Source organism: Durio zibethinus, unplaced genomic scaffold (genome assembly GCF_047325235.1).
Source record: "Durio zibethinus cultivar Kanyao isolate XHJ-2024 unplaced genomic scaffold, ASM4732523v1 HiC_scaffold_114, whole genome shotgun sequence".
In the NCBI taxonomy this organism is placed as follows: Eukaryota; Viridiplantae; Streptophyta; class Magnoliopsida; order Malvales; family Malvaceae; genus Durio; species Durio zibethinus.
In genome coordinates, this window is record NW_028322737.1 from 22501 (window position 1) to 30000 (window position 7500).

At 34.7% G+C, this 7500-nt stretch overlaps 1 protein-coding gene and 3 non-coding genes across 4 annotated transcripts in view; 1 reads left to right on the forward strand and 3 right to left on the reverse strand.

The window, feature by feature from the left end:
* The window catches only part of LOC149509767 (DNA-directed RNA polymerase subunit beta''-like), an 8924-nt gene extending 7292 nt beyond the window's left edge, over nucleotides 1-1632 (reverse strand). Inside the window, 1 exon segment of the mRNA XM_089757666.1 lies at nucleotides 1-1632. This exon segment is cut by the window's left edge and continues 505 nt beyond it. The gene's annotated coding sequence lies outside the window, so the exon portion shown is untranslated.
* A 2798-nt stretch (nucleotides 1633-4430) lies between these two features.
* TRNAC-GCA (transfer RNA cysteine (anticodon GCA)) lies at nucleotides 4431-4502 on the forward strand. Its single transcript has one exon. It is a non-coding gene; the product is annotated as a tRNA-Cys (tRNA).
* Nucleotides 4503-6865: 2363 nt separating this feature from the next.
* TRNAD-GUC (transfer RNA aspartic acid (anticodon GUC)) lies at nucleotides 6866-6939 on the reverse strand. The gene has a single exon. It is a non-coding gene; the product is annotated as a tRNA-Asp (tRNA).
* Nucleotides 6940-7430: 491 nt separating this feature from the next.
* Nucleotides 7431-7500, reverse strand: part of TRNAY-GUA (transfer RNA tyrosine (anticodon GUA)) — an 84-nt gene continuing 14 nt past the window's right edge. The window contains exon 1 of the tRNA in view: nucleotides 7431-7500. This exon is cut by the window's right edge and continues 14 nt beyond it. This is a non-coding gene — a tRNA (tRNA-Tyr).

Sequence of the window (7500 nt, forward strand, 5' to 3'; positions counted from 1 at the left end):
AATGATTCAGTTCCAGAGCCAAAGATCGTAATTCTCGGACGAGCAATCGAAAAGATTCTGGAGCATTTTCAGGTTTAGGTATTGTTCCTCCAATGATCATAGTACCAAGTACTTCTTGGCGAGCTCTAATATGATCAGATTTATAAGTAAGCATTTCTTGTAAAATATGAGCAACACCAAATCCCTCTAGAGCCCAAACCTCCATTTCTCCTACCCGTTGTCCTCCTTGCTTGGACCTTCCTCTAAGTGGTTGTTGTGTAACAAGTGTATAATGTCCACTGGAACGCCCATGTATTTTATCATCAACTTGATGAATTAATTTCAAGATATAAGGTTTTCCTATTATAACAGGTTGTTCAAAAGGGTCCCCCGTTCTTCCATCAAATAGTCTGCTTTTTCCTGGATACTCGGGTTCAAATACCCATGGATTCGCTGTTTGCTTACCGGCTTCATATAATTCGGAAAACACTAGTTTTCTCGAAGCCTCTTGTTCATATCTCTCATCAAACGGTGCTATTCGATAATGTCTATCTAGTAGACTCCCTGCTAACCCAAGCGAGCATTCAAATATCTGTCCCACATTCATTCGTGAAGGGACTCCTAATGGGTTGAAGACCATATCAACAGGTCTTCCGTCTTGCAAATAAGGCATATCCTGTCTAGGTAAAATTTTGGAAATGATACCCTTATTTCCATGTCTTCCGGCTACTTTATCGCCTACTTTCATTTCGCGTTTCTGTGAAATATATACACGAATCGTTTCCGGATTATAACTAGAACCCCCTTTTTTCTGGATCCATCTCACATCGATGACTCGACCCCTCCCACCTATAGGTAATTTTAGACAAGTTTCCTTTGAAGTGGATACCTGAATCCCAAGTATGGCCCGTAATAATCTATCTTCTGGAGCATATGATGATTCTTTCGCCACCTGAGGCGTTAATTTACCTACTAAAATATCGCCCGTCTCCACCCAAGATCCCAGCATCACAATTCCATTTTTGTCTAAATTGCGGAGTAAATGGGCTTCTAGGTGCGATATTTCGTTAGTGATTCTTTCAGGACCTTGGCTTGTCACATGAGTCTGAATTTCATATTTTCGTATGTGAAAAGAAGTATAAATATCTTCATATACTAGACGCTCGCTAATGAGTACCGCATCCTCAAAATTGTAACCTTCCCATGGCATATAAGCTACTAATACGTTTTTGCCCAAAGCGAGTTCGCCACCAACCGTAGCGGCACCATCCGCTAAAATCTGTCCCTTTTTAATGCATTTACCCCGCTGAACCCGGGGAGTTTGATGCATACAAGTATTTTTGTTGGAACGTTGATACATAACTAATGGAATGCTTAGAGTATCCCCATTACCCGATAAAATAATCTTGTCAGTATCGGTAGAAATGATCTTTCCCTCTTGATCGGCTATAGCGGGAACCCCTGAATCTAGAGCCAATTGGCGTTCCAACCCAGTTCCAACAATGCACTTCTCGGAACGCGAAAGCGGAACTGCTTGGCGTTGCATATTAGAACTCATTAAAGCCCGATTCGCGTCATTATGCTCGATAAAAGGAATGAGGGAAGCTCCCATAGAAAAATATTGAAAAGGAAAAATACTTCGAAGATGAACTTGTTCCCATGCAATAGTCAGGAATTCTTGGCGGTATCGAGCCGGAACAACCTGTTCTTCCTGAATACCCTGATTCAAGGCCAAAGAATTTCCTGCCGCTACCATATAATATTCATCTCGACTTGGGGATAAATAAAGCATCTGTGCTTTTTTTGATCTCTCAAATATTTTATAAAATGGACTTTCTAGAGACCCCCAACGACCAATCCTGGCATGAATTGCTAAGGATCCAATAAGTCCAACATTGATTCCTTCAGACGTGTCAATTGGGCAAATGCGTCCATAGTAACTAGGATGGATATCTCGTATCCGAAAATTAGCAGTTCGCCCGGTCAATCCTCCGGGGCCCAAATAACTCAATTTTCTCCCATGAACTATTTGTGTCAATGGATTTGTTCGATCCAAAACTTGAGACAATGGGTGTAATCCGAAAAAGGATTCATAAGTGGTTGTTAATGGAGTCGAAGTTACCAAATTCTGAGGAGTCGGTATCAATTTATGCCTAATTGCTCCGCATATAGTTCCTCTAACTACATTTTCTAAACGAACCAGAGCCAATCCGAATTGATCTTGTAAGAGATCCGCTACAGAACGAATACGCTTATTTTTCAAATGATTCATATCGTCAAGTGTACCCATTCCAAATTTCATTCCAATCAAATGATCCGCAGCTGCCAATATATCTCGCGGTAACAAAAATGTATTGTTCTGAGGTATATTAAGATTCAGTCTCTGGTTCATATTTCGTCGACCAATCCTTCCTAATTCACATCTTTGCTGAAAGAATTTCTTTTGTAATTCCTTACACAAGGATTCAGAAAATACCGGATCCCCGCCTACACAAGAAAATTGTTGATAAAACTCCAAAATGGCATTTTCTTTTGACCCAATTTTTTTTTTTTCCTTATCGGTCAGGAAAGACAAGAAAATTTCAGGGTAGCAAACATTCTCTAGAATTTCTCTTAGATTCGAACCCATAGCTGATGATAGAACTAGAATAGATATTTTCTGTTTCCTACTTACACGAGCCCATATCCTTGCTTTTCTATCAATCTCTAATTCGAACCTCCCCCCCCAATCTGATATTATGGTACCAGTATAGACCGAAATTCCGTTAGGATCCAATTCTGATCGATAATAGATACCGGGGCTTTGCAATATTTGATTGATCACAATTCTGTATATTCCATTTACTATAGAAGTTCCGAGGGAGTTCATTAAAGGAATGTTTCCAATAAAAATTGTTTGTTCTTGCATATCCTTACTGGTTTTCAAAATTAATCCTGCGGATACATATAATTTAGAAGAATATGTGAGTGATTCATATACAGCATCCCTTTCTTTTATCAACGGTTCCACCAATTGATATGTTTCCACAAATAATTGAAATTCAATTTCTTGATCTGTATCTTCAATTTTTGGAAACTTATCAAGTTCTTCTGTTAAGCCCCGATCCATGAACCCACAAAATCCTTCAAATTGTATCTGATTCAACACCAGGTATTGTATACATTTCCCCATTTTCATTCCCGAGCATTTTGAATTTCCCATTTATCAAAAAAATCCCATTCTTTTCTCATTCTTCATCGAATCATATGAATCGATCTAATAATGATGGAATTGAATTTCTATTCTGTTTACTGAATCACATGAAATTTTATCTAACTCCATATACCATATAATATATATGGAATGTATGAAATGCGTATGAACGGAAGAAGAAAAATTATACTCAAATTTTAATTTATATTTATAACAAACAGCTACATAAAAGAATTGATAAATGCCATTTAGCCTTATGGAGTTTTGTATAGAATATCAAAAAAAAAAATAATAATTCAATTTCTACCATTATTATGATATTCCATATTCCAATCCGATTGAATACCAGAAAAATGAAATGAATTCCTGATTTGATCTGTTCGTTGAGATAAAGACAAAATAATCATAAAATATATATCGGGAGAGAGTTGATTTTTCTAGCACTTAATTTTTTCATAGATTCCATTGTTCTGTTCAAAAAATGATTCGCAGAGAAGAGAGATGTTTTTACCCATTTTTTAGTTTTTTATTTTTTAGTAGAATATTTAGAATATGATTGAAGTGCGTACGAAAAGAGGGCTTGTATTTATTAAACATATGCAGATATAGCATTTCTATTTATATATGTCTTTCCTCTTTTCTTTTTATTCCATTATAGCTCTCTAGTGGAGACAACACATGGCGTGCTCTATCAAAAATTCTATTTTTTCTTTAATTTTAATCTATTCAATGAAAAATTGAAACACGATAATTTCTTGCTGATTCCCTATGGACATCATATCTAGATAGATAAAATACCTCATTAGATAACTAGAGCTGTGTAACAACTTATGTTCGGGGGTTTACATAGACTCATAATTGCTGTTATATTATTATAATATAATTTATAATTATATAATTTATAATTGAAATTAAGAAAGTTTTTTTATTGAATTGAAAAATTGAAAAAAAAAATCAATACTAATTAGTTATGTATCCATTTTTATTTTCTTATACCATTAGAGAAAGACAAGTGAAGAAGAATCGTCCATAAATTTGCCGTCAATAGTTAATAGTTAATGGTTCCAATTTTTTTGTCCTGCATTTTTACTTTTGTAACTGAGAATCCACATTTTCTTTTTCAATAGAAAAGAAAAAAGAAAGGGAAAGTTTTTGTTTTTAGATATTGTGTGTCTTGAGATACTATAACCAATTGAAGGTATGGATCCAATCTAAAAATAAAAAGGGGATACTCTCATTTTTTTGTTTGTAGCCTTTTGGCGACATGGCCGAGCGGTAAGGCGGGGGACTGCAAATCCCTTATTCCCCAGTTCAAATCCGGGTGTCGCCTGATCAACAAAAAACGCGAAATCCTATATTCTGTTTTGCTGATATAACTCGACCAATTTTCTCCGGCAAAAACAAGTGTAAGAAAAGGACTCTTGATACTTTCTTGATTATAAACTTGATTATAAACTTCCGGAGGTTTTGTTTTCTAAAGTGTTGTAAATCCTTACGTCTAGGATTCAAGGAAAAACTAGAGTAGTGGAAGGGAATGAGTAAATCTTGATATGGTAGCCCCTCCCCTACTAATAGAGGGGCTACTATCGGAGTCTTGAATTAGATTGGATAACGGGAGTGTTTAATTAACTAATGAATGGTTGTAGAAGGGTTGGAAGATACTTTGTATACAGACTGATGAAAGTCTCTGAGTGTTCAGGCATCCAATCAATATTAGATTGGATGGATAATTGGCTTTTACTTAATAAGGGACACCAAAAGAAAGAAGAAGTCTTATTATTGCTACATGTGAGTAACATTCTTTTGATACTTCCAAAAGTGTTACTGCGTATTTTGCTTGTGCTTAATGGTTCTCGATTTTACTAGAAATCATATAAGAACTTGTTATAAGCGGATTTATTGAAGTGTTTCATCAACGGTGGTGTGTCAGAATTCCCTTTTCCTTTTGACTCTGCACCGGTAATTCCACTATTATTAGTGAACAATAATGGAAAAATTCCTTCCTATTTGTTTCATATTCATAGAAATTAGGGGACATAATACACATGGATATAGTAAGTCTTGCTTGGGCTGCTTTAATGGTAGTCTTTACATTTTCCCTTTCACTCGTAGTATGGGGAAGAAGTGGACTCTAGGGGTACTTCTAATTGGGTTGAGGAATCAAACCGTATCAATTGTTTTCTAGATCGTTTTGCAAAGCCTTTTTAACTATTTTATTAGTCTTCATTTCGAAATTCTTGGATTCTAGTGGAGTAATGTATTCTATGAATAATACCCTTTCAATCAAAATCAAACAAACATTTCAATAATTCCCATGTTCGTATTTCGAAAGTAAAAGGGATACGGATGATAGGCAATTTATTAAAAAAAAAAAAGAATTCTTCCTAAATTTTCTATTTTGATGAACCAGCTCTTACCAGAGTTATATATGGACAATGAGGGACAAGGAACCCCCCCCCCTTTTTTTTTTCTGTATTTGTTTGTTTTTATTTCCTTCCCTCTTTACTGTTACTGTTCAAAGAGAAAAAAAGTAGTTCTTTTATTTAATAAGATCTTGCCTTAGTGTAGTCACATATTGCACACTTACCCCCTGTTTTATTTATTATTTTAGGAATTTTATTTATGCCATGCTTTATTGACTCATTTCATATCATGGATCAAAGAAAAGAAGTTAAATTAAAAATCGGTTCCATGAAATGAAAGAATTAGAAAATCGTAAGACTTGCCTTTCAATTATTTCAGATTGATTGAAATCAACACAAATAAAATAGATCAAGCGAAGAAATAAAATTGAGATACTATGTACATTACATATATTTCATTACATATATTTAATTGATATCGACATGTATGAAGATACATATTGTAGATTCATCTATATTAAGCTTGTATCTTTATACATTACAATAATAGATATGGATAGTATGGTAGAAAGATTCATATTTTTTTTCTACCATACTATCGAGTTTGATAGGATACTGCTGATTCTAGTCCATTCATTTTATTTAATTTATTTAAGACGTGAAATTGGAATCCTTTTTTTCTTAAATCCTTGATAAAAAGTCAAGTTTCATTCAAATTAATCACTTTGACTGACAGTTTTTACGTATATTATAAGTAAAAAGGCGGTAGGAACTAGAATGAACAGCGCTGTAGCAATAAATGCGAGAATATTTACTTCCATAATTTCATTGTTTTTTTTACTTCGCAATAACTCGGGATTTAATCCCATAGAGATGATAAATTTGTCGCTTGTAAATTCAATGCGATGACTTACATTTCAATGACATCGAATCGGATCAATATCATGAATAACAATATCTAAGCTATCAAATCGATTCACCGTCGAGAATTGAATAGTATAACATAGGAAGCTCTTTTATCCACACCGAATACAAAATTGGATTCCTGGCCCAATCAAAAGAATTCCTTTCCTTTATTTCTATATATTCTTTTCCACTCTTTCTTTTCGATAATCTACCGCCTTCCTTGTACAATCATCTGATGATGTATCATCTGACTGCTTTTCCACTTTCACCGTTTACAAATAGTTTACAAATAAACCCCAACAAAAAATGGAAAGGAAAAAATAAATAAAAAAGGCTATCCTTGGGAATGAAATTCTTTCATTTGTATTCCCTTTCACAGAAAATGGAGGGATCAATTGATGTATTTTTTTTTTATTGTATCCGTCGGGACTGACGGGGCTCGAACCCGCAGCTTCCGCCTTGACAGGGCGGTGCTCTGACCAATTGAACTACAATCCCAGGGCAATAAAGAAAAGTGTACAGCATAGATATTCTTATGATTTCATTCAAGCCATTTTCTATTTAAATTTTAGATTCGAATCGCCGTGTTGTAACAAACAAAGGCGCGAGTGATATATTGATATCCATACGGGTATGCGCTTTAGTGAGAGCAACGCGGATTACTAGTTACTAGTAATCCTTTCGTTATTGCCAAATCGATCGATAATCAATTTTAAAATGAAAAAAAAAAAAGAGTCTTTTTTCTTTACTTTACTCTTTCTTTTCATTAAACTTTATACTTAATGATCCTGATATGAATCTAGATCATTATCAAGGTCAGAATTTATGGGAACAAATAAATAGAACAAATAAAAAACAAATAGCGGTAGGGATGGATATATCAGAAAATTGGACTTTTTTTATTCTTCCCTAATTTTTTTGTTTGGCTTTTCTGGAAAACAAAATACAAAAAAATGGGCATTTTATGTTATGGCGGATCAGCGAATTATTGGGCCGAGCTGGATTTGAACCAGCGTAGACATATTGCCAACGAATTTACAGTCCGTCCCCATTAACCGC